This window comes from Orcinus orca, chromosome 1 (assembly GCF_937001465.1).
Source record: "Orcinus orca chromosome 1, mOrcOrc1.1, whole genome shotgun sequence".
NCBI classification, from domain to species: Eukaryota; Metazoa; Chordata; class Mammalia; order Artiodactyla; family Delphinidae; genus Orcinus; species Orcinus orca.
The window spans coordinates 52,321,171-52,336,917 of NC_064559.1; the positions used below are offsets into that span (position 1 = coordinate 52,321,171).

The window sequence follows — 15,747 nt, forward strand, 5'->3', positions numbered from 1 at the left end:
TATATAAACCAAAAGAATAAAGCTGTTTAACCACATGTAAACTGTGCACCATGTGACTGCAGGTAGAATGTTTATTTTTGGTGTACTTGGGAACCAGATACCCAAAGTACATAAACATCAGCATATTTTTAAAACAACTGTCTTAATGCTTTTGTTCACTGAGTAATAATTCCCACTATTCTTAGAAGGAAAAACACAACAAATATCCTTAACCAAAAAAACTCATCAGAGGGGTTTTTACTTCTGAAACTTTTAAACTAACACTAAACAGTGTTATCTGACAATGAAGCAGTAGACTATTTTTGCCTACTTACCCTTTAAGCTCCATCAGGGCACAGACCTTTTTCTCTGTTGTATCACCAACATCTAGACAACTAACTGGCACCAAATAGGAACCCAATAAACATGTGTAGAATGAATGAATGAACAAACTGGACCTCTGGACAAAAGCTGAAGTGTTTTCAGTTGCAACAGAGCAATTTCACCTGTACATCTATCCATCATTCACTACAAAAAACTACTGTCTCAACTGTAATGACACAAAAAGCTGAAAAAGACAAGAACTGGATACATAAACACACACAAATACATCACTCACGTGTATAATAAAAGTACACGAAGTAAAAGATTAACGAAGCCAGTTTCATAGTAGTTATACTTTCCCTCAGGAGATTTTGGTCTGTTCTTCCTGATAATCAAAATATACATTAGAAAAGCATGTTGCAATATTGATAACACATCACTATCTTTAAAGTTCTGTTGCAATCTGGAATAATTTAGCCAAAATGAACAATATTTCCAGAGTCCCACCCTGAGTATTTTAAAGTCAAATTCCTTAATTGAAAGAAAGGTCAATAAATGAATCAAATGAAAAAAACGTAGATCTTGCCATTTCAAAATTATTATACTGAATTTTAAAAAGAGAAAATCTAAGTTTAAAATAAATTATGTTAAAATTATTTATTCAAAAAGGCATCTTATGTCCTTACACATGTCCCTTAAGCTAGTAAGACAAGTACTTTCCAAATCTTTGAACCTAGATGATAAACTTTATGCCTACAGAGCTTGAGTAAGAGGTTCTTTTTATTAAAATAACACTGTTTGGATAAGTTCCTTTATAATTCTAAAGTCTACAGTAAAATATGCAGCAGTAACAGTAATACACATTATGATTTTACAGCACTAGGATAAGCATAATTATCTGGATGGAACAGGCTTTTACAGCTAGCAAGCTATGACTTGCTATGACTGTAATACTATGCTGCACGGATCGAAAAGTTTCCCAAAATTCTGATGGTCATCTTCAGAGAGACTTACACAAAGTCGATCTGATGGTGAATACAGAAAAACACCAACTCATAAACACTGGTACGAAAACAAAGCTCTCTACAGCAACTATAGCGTTGAAATTTTAAAACCCAGGGCATGTAAAAGATAAAGCTCAATTAATTGCTGCCTGTATTTCCTACTTTACGGTCTTAAACGCCAGGTATTCGATATTCCTTTTTAGCGCTCTCTTAAACAGAAATTTAGTGTTTCAATGGCCCCTCCTCCACAGCTAACATCAGTGCCCTTTCTTCCTCCTCCCTCACCCCTCCCAGTTAAAACAAATTAACATTTGTACTTAGGTACCTCCTATCAGCTCGCAGCTTCTTCCCAAACACGCCCACGTACACTGAAACTGGCCTGCGTCTACAACACAGCTACAGGAAAAGCGCTTTGATGGGGGCAGGTGGGGGATAATGTAGCTCCGCACAGGTTTACTGCTATTTTCCAGATACAGATAACAGCTTCTTACTCCTGTCTCGGGTTTTTTGCAAATCACCTCCAAAGCATGGTGTTTATGAGCCTGCCTAATCCGATACTGCAGTAGAATCCCGGATATTTGCAACTGTTTGATCAGATCGTGGGGAACCTCTTCTTTTTTTCAATACGCCCGTTCCTAGCGGTACAGCACCGGATCTCGGGCAGCGCTCCAGGCCCCGCGTCCTGCCGCGCGCCCGGCCCGGGGCCAGCGCAGGACCGCCCCTCTGGGTCCGAGGCCGGCGGGCGACTAGGGCTACGGACCGCTCCGCAACAGGTCACCCTGACCGCGAGACTGCGGGTCCGCAGGCGGCCAGCTGGGCGGCCGGGCTTCGGGGGCGCAGCTGCTAGGGCCGGGGAGGGGGTGTGGCCCGGCTCGGCGGGTCCCGGCTCCCGGAGTCCCAGCTCCAGCTCACCTGAAGGGAGGCTGAGGCGCCGCTGGGCGCCAGGGTAGCGCGGGCGGAGCCCGGGGGCTTCCGCCACCCAGGAGAGAGGGAGACGAGGCGGGCTCGGAGGGTCGCCGCGCCCCCGGCCTCGGGACAGAGACCCGGAGCCGGGACCCCATGGCCGCCTCCTGACACCGAGAGCGAGCCGCCGAGGGAAGCGCGGCCCTGGGTTCCCAGACGCCGGCCCCCCTCCTCCCTCAGCCCGAGCCCCGCAGCTCTCTCTCCGCGCCGGGGTCGAGCAGCGCCGGGGCCCGCGGCCGGGAGATCAACACACCGCAGCGCCCGAGCCGCCGCCATTCCCAGCGCCGCCGCCGCCGCCGCGGCTCCGCGCAGCCCGGCGGGGCGCAGCGCTCCCACCTTCCCTCCCCCGCACCGCCCACCGAGGCTCCGCACCAGGCCCACGGCGAGGGCACCGACCTGTGCAGCCGCGGCACACGCTTCGGAGATTGGAAAGACGGCGCCGGCCCCCCGCTCCGCCGCTTTGCAGCCGCCGCCGCCTAGGCTAGCGCTCGGCGACCGGAGCAGTCGGCGTCTCTCATTCAGCGCCGGCCGCGCCGCGGCCGCTCAGGGGAGGGGAGTGAGCTGGATCCACCCCATCCGCGCCGGGGGTGGGGGAGGAGAGCGGACTGGGCGGGGGCGCGCGCCGAGCAGGCGGGGCGGAGCCGCGCTCGCGCACCAACCGAGCGCGCTCGCGCGGGCCCCGAGCGCCGCGGCCGGCGGGGTCTTCCCGGCGCGCGCCCAGCTAGCGGCTCTTCAGCTGTGCGGAGACCAACTGCTGCAGGGGGCCCGCGGCCGCGGCGCGCGCCAACAGCCGCAGTCCCTCTGCTGGGTGCCCGCCCAAAGGAGGGGCCGCTACCGGCCAAACGAGGGGGCGGGAAGGGTTGGCGGACGGACAGGTGGGGTCCCCGCAGCAGCCCCGCCATCCGTTCCCCGCATCCGGCCCTCCACGGTGAAATCCCCTGTGGTGGCCGTCTCCTTCAGCGCAGGCACCTCGTCTTTAAGGCCAGAGAACAAAGTCTGGAAACACTTGGGCTCCAGATCAAATATCCTGCCCGCGCCAGCCGTGTTTTTAGAAGTCGCTGCGCACAAGTGAGGGGGTTGCAAATGTGAAGAGCCACCCCACTGCCGTAGGATCATAAATTATAGTGATCAATATTCTCACATATTAAGATTCTAGAGGCGTTAGAAGTAGGCCTTTGTGTGATGCCTTTGGCTTAATGAGCAAATGACAGAAATCTGGCATCCCTTGGGTCTCAGATTGATGAGTTCCAGGTGAGCAGTCTTTTCACGTTGAATGCAAGAACAAGATTCTGAAATATTAAATCTTTCCTGTGAATAAAAAAGGAATGGATTTGGTTAAACTGTGAAAGGGTGTTGTTTCAGAGGGTGCACTGTATGCGGTGGCCTACTTAGAATTAGCACCATTTGATGCAGTGTGACTATAAATGGAAGGTTTTAAGTGAGGCACCTTTGTATATGCTATCATTAGACCGTTAAGAAATGGGTGATTATTGGATGATCTGCAGCTCTTTCTCTAGGCAATATGCAGTAGAATGTGGAAGGAATACTGTGTACCAGCATTGTGCATAAAACATGAAAGGACCAAAATTATTCTCATTTGGTTTCTTTCCTCTCTTTAATAACCACTAAACAGAATGGATTAATCGTGATATTGAAGAATGCTAATTATTTCCTGCTTTGACTGCCTTGTGTCATAGCCCTTCACTCTAGTTAGGGAAGCTTGAATGCCCTTCAACCCCTTTCTCTCAAATAGAGTTACTTCTTTAAAGCCTCCCTCTCCCCCACCCCACACCCAAAGGTAGGTTAAAAAACAAAAGCAACAGAAAAAAAACCATAGGTTAAGTTCATGGTTCTTCATTTTTATTTCATTTACTTTTAAAGAAAGTCTTAAAAAGAATCATGATGAACTCACTAGAAGCAGAGAAACCAAAACAAAAACAAAACAAAAGGGCTTCCCTGGTGGCGCAGTGTTTGAGAGTCCACCTGCCGATGCAGGGGACACAGGTTCGTGCCCCGGTCCGGGAAGATCCCACATGCCGCGGAGCGGCTAGGCCCGTGAGCCATGGCCGCTGAGCCTGTGCGTCCGGAGCCTGTGCTCCGCAACGGGAGAGGCCACAACAGTGAGAGGCCCACGTACCACAAAAAAACAAAACAAAACAAAAAAACCCAAAAATCTTTCAAATGAGAATAGACCAAGGGACAAAAAAAAAAAAGGAAAACAGACTACTGGTGAAAAGGGGAGAAATGTATGATGCATACAAGAAGTTTCCCCCTAGATGTTAATTGCTTCAAGTTCCAAAGGAACAAAAGGCAAAGAGAATTAGCAATTGGAGGAAAAATCCTTCCAGTTGGGTAAATCAAGTTGGGTAAATAATTTAATCTTTTTTAAGTGTTGGTAAGGCAGAAATAGAGACACAGATGCAGAGAACAAACATATGGACACCAAGGGGGGAAAGCAGTGGGGGGTGGGATGAATTGGGAGATTGGGATTGACATGTATACACTAATTTGTATAAAATAGATAACTAATAAGAACCTGCTGTATAAAAATAAAATTAAAAAAAAAGAAGTGGCAAAAAAAAGATTAAGGAAAAGATAGATGGCTATGTGCCGACAGTAATACATACAATTATATATGTATATATTTATAAGCATATATGTATATATATCCCATTATCACTGCTTTTTAAAAAATGGGAAAACTGAGGAACAACAGGGAATTCTATTTTGTATAAATGTCTTGCAACTACTTTAAACTTGAATTAGGGTTTCATAAAAATAAATGAGCCTGTGTTCCCACATCTGCCAATAATTTTCACAGTTTACTGTAAGAGCAGTGAAGTTTTCATTTGGACTCTGAAGAGAAAAAGCCATGTGACTCATGAAGCTAGGCCATGGAGATACTAAATTCTTATACATACTGAATTTCTTATGTTAATAACTTGTAAAATAGTATTTTTATTAACTTTTAGAGTTATGTTAAGTTCAAATTTCTGAACTTGGTTAAGGTTAAGAATTTGTGTATAAAAATACAGAAAAAAGTTCATTCTCAATGTCTTTTTTTTTTTGCCATAGGTTAGAAATTATTTTAGAAAGTCAGCGTCCCTTCCGATTCACTGATATGTAAATGAAAACAATGACTTCTTACACCCAAAGAGTAAGAGCAGCGAATTTTCTTCACCAGAGCATCTTTTATCACTGTTAAATTCTCTGAGTTGCTTTATGTTTCCCACTTTCTTTTGCCAAAGACAAGAAATATGCAAAGTCTTAGTATAACAAAAAGTACTAATGTATAAAATAGAAATGCCATTATATAAAATAGAAATCAATAAGAATTCAATATGCTTAAAAGTAGTTTCAGAAGAATCACCATTATGTAACAGTTTTATTACTGTCCATCAATATATTTCCAAGGAATAAGCCAAGGAACTCATTTAGATGTAGAACAAGCAGTTTCAAAGACAAGAGACCACCACTGCAAAAAAAAAACCAAATCAACAAACAACTCATCTCGTTACAGCTGTCAAAACAAAATCAAACTGGTGTCACAAGAAAGATTATTTCAGTAACCCCTAATTCTATTGCAACCAACAGAATTTCAGTAATAACATATATCTATTATTTCTCTGGGCTGTAACCTTTTTTTCAAATATATATATTGGCTGGACATTTTCAAACAATCTGTTATGTTTGCGATAATCTGATTGAAAATATAGGCAAAGTAGCATATCCAAAATTCAAATGCACAGGGGTCTTTGAAGGGATAGACATTCTCCAGAAAACTGACACCAAGTTACTAGGAGAGCCTGCCACAATTCCCAAATCGAGAGAGACATGCCACAGATACTAAGATACGAAGAACAAAGATAATCACCAGTCCGTTCAAATATGAGCAACAAATTTCAAAAGGCGTAAGGCCTTATTTTACGACTGAGCTATCTCTCACAAGGGCAACTCTATGCAGGGTGTGGATCAGCAGGGATGTATTTACTTAAGATTAATGTTTCTCTGGAACAACTCTTGGGGAGACCAGCTAGTGTATAAATAAATGTTTGCATGAACTAATAATTTTCAATATTAACTTTAAGGACAATTTCAGTAATGCCTCATTTATATGGCAGTGTAAGGAAAGGGGTCAGTGAGGGATTGAACATGATTAGATATTCTAGATAACTGAGGTTTTAATCTGCAAGCGCTAGTAATAGCTTCATTTAAACCACTTGTATTGATGTTTTTTCTGAAATATCACTTGTTTCTCTGCCTTAAACTAATAAAACGTGGGGTAGGGACTTTCCTGGTGGCGCAGTGGTTGAGAGTCCACCTGCCGATGCAGGGGACACAGGTTCGTGCCCCAGTCCGGGAAGATCCCACATGCCGCGGAGCAGCTGGGCCCATGAGCCATGGCCTATGGGCCTGCGCTTCCGGAGCCTGTGCTCTGCAACGGGAGAGGCCACAACAGTGAGAGGCCTGCGTATAGCAAAACAAAAACAAAAACAAAAACAAAAACGTGGTGTAGCTTAACCTATACCTAATGACCCAGAGGTGTCTTAAATACAAAAGCTGTAATACCAAGATGTCCCCAGAAGCTTAGAAGTACTTAGTACCGTTCACTCTACAATAAATAATCATGGCCTACTATGTTCCTGCACTCCTTTGAGTCTAATTGATCTGGACGGTACTAATGACTGATCCCCCTGCTGTCCCTTCTTGCACCACTGCTACAGCACTGATTGTGTGCACACTCACACCTCCCTTTGAACTGTCTTAACATGCTAGCCAAATAACCAATATTTTAAAAATACATGTATAAAGTAGGAGTAAAGAACCTCAGAAAATGCTAAAACAACTCTGATACTTTGGGGCATTTACTTAGTATAGTATAGTATAATACTTAGTATAAGTATTACTTACAGAGTATAGTATACTCTGATACTTTGGGGCATTTACTTACTACCCCCATATACAAGTATTACTTGCATTTACTTAGTATAGAATCCATTTGCCTACTTTCGTATTTTCCACTATATTTTGAAAATTGAGTTTACCAGATAAGTAAATTATTATCGCATTCTACTTCCTTTATAAAAATTCTAGGCATTGTTCTAGATACTTAATGGAAAGTGAGAATCTTTGTCAGTGATGGTCATCACAGTAGTTTCCTTATACTCATATACCCTGCATTCAAATTAAGGTTAGAATTAAAAAACAGCAACAGGAGTTCATAAATCCATACCAGTAATAAATAGATTAAATAAATAGAGAAGAAGGAAGTACTCTCGCTTATGCTAGAATGTTGAATGCCAACAGGTAAATGTGGAGGGAGTACTGGAGTTGAGCAATCATCATTTTGCAATCATAGTAGCAAAGTTTGGGTAAGACAAGAACCATCAATGGATGCCAACTGTAGGGAGAAATTTTGATGAGGAACAGGATATTTGCATCATCTTAGAATTCTACCTATAGACATCCTATTACTTGCAAGGAAGGAAAAACAGTAATTATACACTGGAGAAGTTGAACAAAACCTTGACCAGGTAATCAAAATTAAGATCACGAATGAGGGACAGATGGACATTGTTTGCCTCAAGATGCAATTCCCAGAGGACACAGCATCTAATGAGGAAATGAGGAAATCTAATGAGGAATCTAATGAGGAACTATCAGATAAATCCCAAATGAGGAACTTGCTGTTGTCGTTTTTTTAAGGGGGGTGGGGGCTGTATTCTTCAAGATGTCAATGCCACAAAAGACAAAAGTTGTGAAAATATCCCAGCTAAAGAGCCATGACAACTAAATGCAACATGAGATACTAGATCGGATCCTTTACTGGAGGGGAAAAATTCTATAAAGCACATTATTAGGTTGATTGGAAAACAGATGGTAGATTGATTAAAGTATTGTATCAACGTTAAAATCACTGAAATTCATAACTGTACTGTGATTATGTCCCTAAATACTGCAGTATTTAGGAGTAAAGGACTAGGATGTATGTAAGGTTGGGGGGGGAATATACACACACACACACACACACACACACACACACACACATATATAGAGAGAGAGAGGAGAGATAACAAAAGTTATAAAACAAAAGAGCTAAAATGTTAACAATAGGTGACTCTGGGTAAACGGTGTTTGGGTATTCCTTGTAACTTTTCTATAAATCTGAAATTATTTCCAAATAAAAAGCTTTTTTTAAAAAAAGTTATAATTTCAAAAAAAGCAGCAATAAGCCATCCATAGACTGTAACATCCTAATTATTTTAAATGACCACCTCACTGCCAAATCCTACCTGCTTTCTAAAATTGTTGACTACCCCCATGAAATCGTCTCATCTCTTGGGTTAAAATTATAGAAACAATGAATTTTACAGTGAAAGGGACATCTTATCCAACGTTTTTATTTTAGAGATGAGGAAACTGCAGCTCAGAGATTCAAGACTTACCCAAAATCCTTTAACCAGTTAGCATGTCAGAGCACAATCTTGATTCTACTTCTATCTCAACAACTACTGAGCTTTCTTTCTACCTGAGCTTACTGCTCAGTTTCTAGCACTTTCTCTTTTCCTCTTTGCTAACGCTGTTTCCTAAGGGCGTTGTATTCCCTTCTTTTTATGATTATACAGGGAATTTTTATGACTTTACTGTTTCAACTATCACTGCTCCACTGGTGAAACTTACCCAGACTTCAGTACCACATGTCTAATTTCCTCTATGGCCTCTAGATGAGGACACTTATCATCAGTTCAACCTCTACAAGGTCAAAACTGAAATCACCACAGGAAAAAAATAAAAATAAAACCTATGAAAATACGTCTACCCTTACTGATAATCAGAGAAAGACACGTTAAAACAAGGTATGTTTTGCCTAATAGACTGGCCAGTTAACAAGGTTTATAATATTCAGGTTTAGCCAGAATGTGGACAACAGACTCTGTCAAACACTGATGGCAGGAGTGTAAATGAGCATATCTCTTTAGTGGACAATTTGCCAAAAGCAAGGAAAATTTTTAATGTACGTACCCTTTGACCCAGCAATTTCACACATAGATACTCGTCCTACAAAAATACTGTGGTGACATTCAAAGAACTATACAGGACTGCTCTTTAAGTATTGTTTATAACAGCAAAAATCGGAATACTTAATATCCATCAGTACAGCAGTGGGTAAATACAATTATAATGTTTCCTTGCATACATGAAAACATAGCTCTATATGAACCAACATGGAAAAGAACCCAAACAAGTTGAAGAGAACTGTGTATACCAGTCTCCCATTTCCTTTTAAGTTGGTGCATACATAGAAATCAGCCTGGAGAGCTATGCAAACAAACTATCACAATGGTTACCCCAGGAGAACGGAATTGGGGGAGGAGGAGGGGACTTTCATTTTTCTACTTTATATACTTTATATATTTCTATTGTTTGGTCTTGTTTTTTTGTTTTTTTTTTTACCAGAAGCATGTATAGCTTTTATAAAAGCAAGGACAGCAATAAAAGAACTTTCTTTTTTCTTTTTTTTTTGCGGTACGCGGGCCTCTCACTGTTGTGGCCTCTCCCGTTGTGGAGCACAGGCTCCGGACGCGCAGGCTCAGCGGCCATGGCTCACGGGCACAGCCGCTCCGCGGCATGTGGGATCTTCCCGAACCGGGGCACGAACCCGTGTCCCCTGCATCGGCAGGCGGACTCTCAACCACTGCGCCACCAGGGAAGCCCAAAAGAACTTTCTTTTTAACCTGAAAACTTTTCTTATTCAGTCACCGTTCATATCATTTCTTCTCTTTAACAGGCTTTAGAATCAATGTTAACTCTTTTCCTTCCTTTAATGTTAACTCTTCTCCATCCTTCCATTTACTCCTTAGCCTTATAAGTTTTTTGCAGTTTTACACACCTTCTCCTACACCACTATTTTCATTATGTCACAGGTCTTCTCTACCCTTACTCACCTCCCAGTTGAAAACTCCCCAGTTCCTCATGGTTTACTAAGGCGGCATCCAGGGACTTCTATAACCTCAGTCCACCGTGCTAATTCACCTTATCACCACTCCACACACTAGCCAGGCCATTCTTTGATTTAGTCATTCAATAAGCAAACACTTATTTCTCCTCTTAAGCACCAAATATACTTCCATTCATATCATTCCAGCGCAACTTTTCCATGTCCCTATTGTCTGACATTTCACACTGACATCTCCCTTCTCCAACCCCTGCTGAGGTTATCATGGTATCACTCTCTCACTTTGGAAATTTACTATGTGATGACATACAGTTTTACCAAGTGTGTGTTTCTTGTATCCCCAAATAGACTGTAAGCTCCTGGAGAGCACCATACAATCTCTCTCAATCTCTCTTTCAATCTCTCTATCTCTATCTCTGGATTCATGTTTATTGAGCATTTACAATACAGACAACACATTAAATGTCTATGTCACCTCATTTTGTTCTCAGGACAACCCTGAAAGGCAGGTATTTTTACCATATTTTTGAAAATGAGGCTTAGAGAAGCTCAGTGATTTGCCCAAGGTCATGCTGCTAAGCAATGACAAAGCTGGGAGTCAAATCCAGGCAGTCTGACTCACAATCTCCATGCTGTATTGCCTCCCTAAAAAACTGTGCTTCTTATATATTCTTGTCAATTAACAGCACAACGTCATGTACATAAATGAAGCTTGGAAAATATTTATTGAATATAATATACTTTATGCTAACAATGAACAATTTGACATGAGATACCCAATACATGTTTAATTTTAAAATAGTATTTTCTAGAATCCAGTTTGGTTATAGAAGCTTATTCAAGAGTTCCAGAGTAAAACTGCTTTCAAAAATCTAAATGTTTTTAGAATAATGGGGAAAGTTAAATGGAAAAAAAAGGCATTAGATCCAATTCCCCATTTTGTCCAGCCAAATGTATTAAAAAATATATTATAGGAGATAATTTTCTACCATAGTAGTGTAGTAATAAAGTTGGTTATCACATTACAGATGGGAAAAGCTTACTGTATAACCACTGAGACACTTTCCCCGGAGAGATGCAATTCTATCTGTGGTTTCACATTCCAGAAAGAAATATTCTTACTCCTTCTGAAAATTAGTAACATAAGCATTTAATACCTCTGTTAGATCAACCAATGAATTTTATGTAATTCTTACTGTATTTAATAGACTTCACTTAGAGAGACTTTCTTCATTACGGCTTAACCCAGCATACACAGATTTGAAACTCATTGTTGAACTGGCAATTATACTTGTCTTTAAAAGCCACTATATCTATAACATAGTGGTTGTTATTTAAGAGTATTTGACATGAGAAAGCATAAATAAATGGTGGCAAAATTAGTTACAGATTGACTTTTAAACTGTAACTACAGTTGGAAAACATGACTTTATTAAAAACAGCCTAATATGTTAGTCACTTTTCCAAAAAATTGTTTTAAATTTACTGATATCTACTATAACATAAACAATAGCAGCACACACACTGAAACTAAAACAAAACCACTTTAAAACTAATGGGTTTGGGGGCTGAGTTATATCTAAACATAAATATTTACAAAGATGTACTTATGTTTCAGTACTTTTCTTTCTTAACAACATTATTAATTTTGCAATATAACCACAAGAAAAGCAGGGTTTCTGATAGATTAAAAACAAATTTATTGACTACCTTCTAAACTTGGTGAACTGAATATACATGTTTATATCTGCTACCTCCCAAAATTCACCTAAAATTATAATAAAGGATGAAAAGAATGGAAGAAGAGAGGATAATGAATAAAAATTTTGGGAAGATGAAAAAAATAAAGGACAAATAGATTTAATTAAGTGGAGAAAAATGAAATTAACTGCCTGCAGAGGAGAAGGGCCAAAAGAAGCCAGCTGATTTGCACAGCAGAACTCTGGAAAGTTTAGGAATTGGAGACACTGGGTACTGAGAAAAGTGGGAATGAAAGTGCCTCTAAAAATAGAATTGGACAAAAGTACTAGAAGGAACAATTGGACACACAGCCCCTGTTCCCCCTCAAGCTACCATCCCTCCCCCACCCCAAAGGGAGAATGGACTTTTGTTCTATAGAATATTAAATCAAAGGTATTGAGGAAAGGTATCTGACCTTTACATATGAACAGTCAGTCAAGAATGGCCAAACATCTTAGAAAAGTCTATAACGCAGAGCTGCCCCTACCTCTAAAAACAAACAAAAAACCACAAACAAAAAACGAAACCAAAAAAAAAAAAAAAGCAAGGGGAAATTTTTAAAAAGTTCAATCAGTACCTTACAGCAAGACACAATATTGCATTTATTAAGACTAATACGAGAAAGTTACAATCAAAGAACAGAAAAAAAGCTCTTATGAATTAAAAATGTAATAGCCAATATAAAGATGTCAACAGTAGGTTGGAAGATAAAATTGAGGAAATTCCCCAGCAAGTAAAAGACTCGAGACCTAAGCATGTCATAACTCTACACTCACCTATAAGTGTGAGCAAACCGATGTTGTTATGAATTGCTGATTAGAAGGAAATTAGTAAAATTTCTGCAGAGGGCAGTTTGGCAATTTCTTTCAAAATCAGAAATATAATTCCCTTTAATCCAGAAATTCCATTTCTAGAAATTTTATCCTGCAGATAAACTCACTTGTATACAAAAAGAACTATAGGGCTTCCCTGGTGGTGCAGTGGTTGAGAATCCGCCTGCCAGTGCAGGGGACACGGGTTCAAGCCCTGGTCTGGGAAGATCCCACATGCCGCGGAGCAACTAGGCCCATGAGCCACAACTACTGAGCCTGCACACTTGGAGCCTGTGCTCCGCAACAAGAGAGGCTGCGACAGTGAGAGGCCCGCGCACCGCGAAGAAGGGTGGCCCCCATGCACCGCAACTAGAGAAAGCCGTCGCACAGTAACGGAGACCCAACACAGCCAAAAATAAATAAATAAATAAATTTTTAAAAAATTAAAAAAAAAAGAGCTATATACAAGGACAGTAATAACAGAAGTCTGGAAATATACTAAATGTCATCAGTTGGAAACTGGTCAAAAAATTATGTTACACCCCTACAATAGAATACAGCCAATAAAAAAAATAAGGTCACTCAAGTTATATTCATATGAAATAATTTCTAAAGTATACTGAAAAAAGCAAGATGTGGAACCGTGTGCTTATATACAGAGAATACATTTCTGGTAAGATACCTCAGAAATAATAATGGTGATTACCTCTGAAAAGGGGTACTGGTGGCTGAGGGTACTGGTGAATGGGAGACTAAATTTCCATTGTGTACCTTTTCATGTCTTTTAAATTTTATATCTATTTCTTAAAAATTATTTTAACCTACTGAGTTAGTGCCTCCATTTATCATTTAAAAGGTCTTAATTTCCAATCAAACCTAAAGCCTTAGTATTTTTTTTGGTTGAAATGCCCCAAATTGGACCCTGTACTATAATAAACAATCCTCTTGAATCTGACATTTTATTATAATCAATGACTAGGTATATTGTCCTCTCTGGGTTTTTTTCTATGTAATTTACCTTATTAAAATTTTAAAAAATTTTATTTATTTTTTGGTTTCTGGTTTTTAATGATAGGACAATACTGATAGCATATAAGAGCATATAAGACTTTTTTCATATTTGTTGTGTGTCTACCTCTTTACCCACACTTCTGCCATCACCCAGAGCCTGTGCTAGGATAGTGGCCTTAAGTGCCTATGAACCGGTACCTGTTCCTCCCTTGACCACCAGGGCAAGCTAAACCATTCCACTTCTCCCAGAATTTGGAATAAGGTCACTGAGAAGCAGTCAGTTGGTCTTGGGAGCCAAACTGCAAGGTTATGCAGCACTCAGTGCATAGCAGAAAAGACACAAGGAAGCAGGAAAAGCAAGCCAGTCTCTGTAGAGGACTACAAGAATGATGAGAGCAGGGACAGAAGCCACATGAGAGATATTCCTGACTTCCCAGTTCCAGGCCCACTGGCCTTGCTTCCTTTTATGTCATGATGTTTGTCTGCCATGTCTGTTTCTGAAGCTAGTGTGAGTAGATTTCTATTTCTTGTCCCCAACCATTTCCTGGGTAAAATAAGAAGTATGATGTGTAGACTATTTTCAAGTCTTCTTATTAACAACTGATCTTTTATTTATTATTATTTCTCAATATTTATCCTGGAATAAATAATATCATGTTGGGAGCACGGTGAACTAGGCATTGGTCATCATTTTCCAGTAAACCACAATAAACAACTTAACTTTCCTTTCTGTATCCAGTTTCTTTTACTTTAAAAGTAGGATGATAATATTCACGCTGTCTTCCTCATATCTTTATTCTAAAGATTAAATAATATTATAAAAGTTAAAAAAAACTTTGAAAAGTGTTTCTCTCAGGTTTTATAAGTAACGTTATTTGTTATGTATTATAATGTTAATTTCTAAGCACTTTTCTAAACCACCAACATTAATTTAAATATTTGGTTCTAGCCAGAAGTTGTAAGACCTGAACAATCATAGTGTCTCCATTTTCTTTCCCTTGTTTTCAAATTGCTGCCCAGAAACATCAGGTCAATGCTGTGTTTACCTTGTTCTAGATGCCTTCCAATTCTCTGCTTCAGCAACCCCTGGTCTAGTCTTGCCTGCCAATGTCCAGGTCAGGCTTTTGGACACTGATCAGGGCCCATCTTGCCTAGAAAGGGAATTCAGACAAACTTACCTGGGCAGCATTTAATCGACACACCTATTCTTTCTAGAGGTGTTCATATGATAAACCCATCTTGGGCTCTAAACTCACATTATAGGGCTTCCCTGGAGGCGCAGTGGTTAAGAATCCGCCTGCCAATGCAGGGGACACGGGCTTGAGCCCTGGTCCGGGAAGATCCCACATGCCGCGGAGCAACTAAGTCCGTGTGCCATAACTACTGAGCCTGCGCTCTAGAGCCCACATGCCACAACTACTGAAGCCCGCGCGCCTAGAGCCCGTGCTCCGCAGCAAGAGAAGCCACCGCAGTGAGAAGCCCGCGCACCGCAACGAAGAATTGCCCCCCCACCGCGGCCGCAACTAGAGAAATCCCGCGCGCAGCAGTGAAGACCCAACGCAGCCAAAAATAATAAATAAATAAATAAATAAACAAACAAATAAATAAATTTACTAAAAAAAACAACTCACATTATAAAAGCTTACTGTCCTGCCACAACCACATTTTAGGGAGGTGACTGAAAAATTAATCACCTTTCAACCTCTATCCCTCTAACTGAAGGACAAAGCTCCACCCTATCCTTACAAACACGAGTTCTTTCCTGACTTTCTTTTCCTTTGATATTTATTTCAATTTGATGTTACCTGTACACATGTCTTTCCATTAGGCAGGGCACCAGTGTGATTTTCTCAGGCTTCATATAACCCACTAGAGACAGCAAAAGTAGTGCTTAGCTACAAATGAGTTAGGTTTCAAATGAAATATAAATCCTATTCAATTAACCAAATAAAATTTG

At 40.7% G+C, this 15,747-nt stretch overlaps 1 protein-coding gene across 7 annotated transcripts in view; it reads right to left on the reverse strand.

Moving 5' to 3' along the window:
* RALGPS2 (Ral GEF with PH domain and SH3 binding motif 2) overlaps nucleotides 1-15,747 on the reverse strand; it is a 314,686-nt gene that overhangs the window by 160,202 nt on the left and 138,737 nt on the right. For 3 of the 7 annotated variants that reach the window (XR_007472994.1, XM_004269797.4, XM_033428157.2), the window contains exon 1: nucleotides 2,667-2,802. The exons of the other annotated variants lie outside the window; for them this stretch is intronic. The gene's annotated coding sequence lies outside the window, so the exon portion shown is untranslated. Of the gene's footprint in view, nucleotides 1-2,666; nucleotides 2,803-15,747 lie in introns of those variants that run through there. 7 annotated transcript variants of the gene reach the window in all.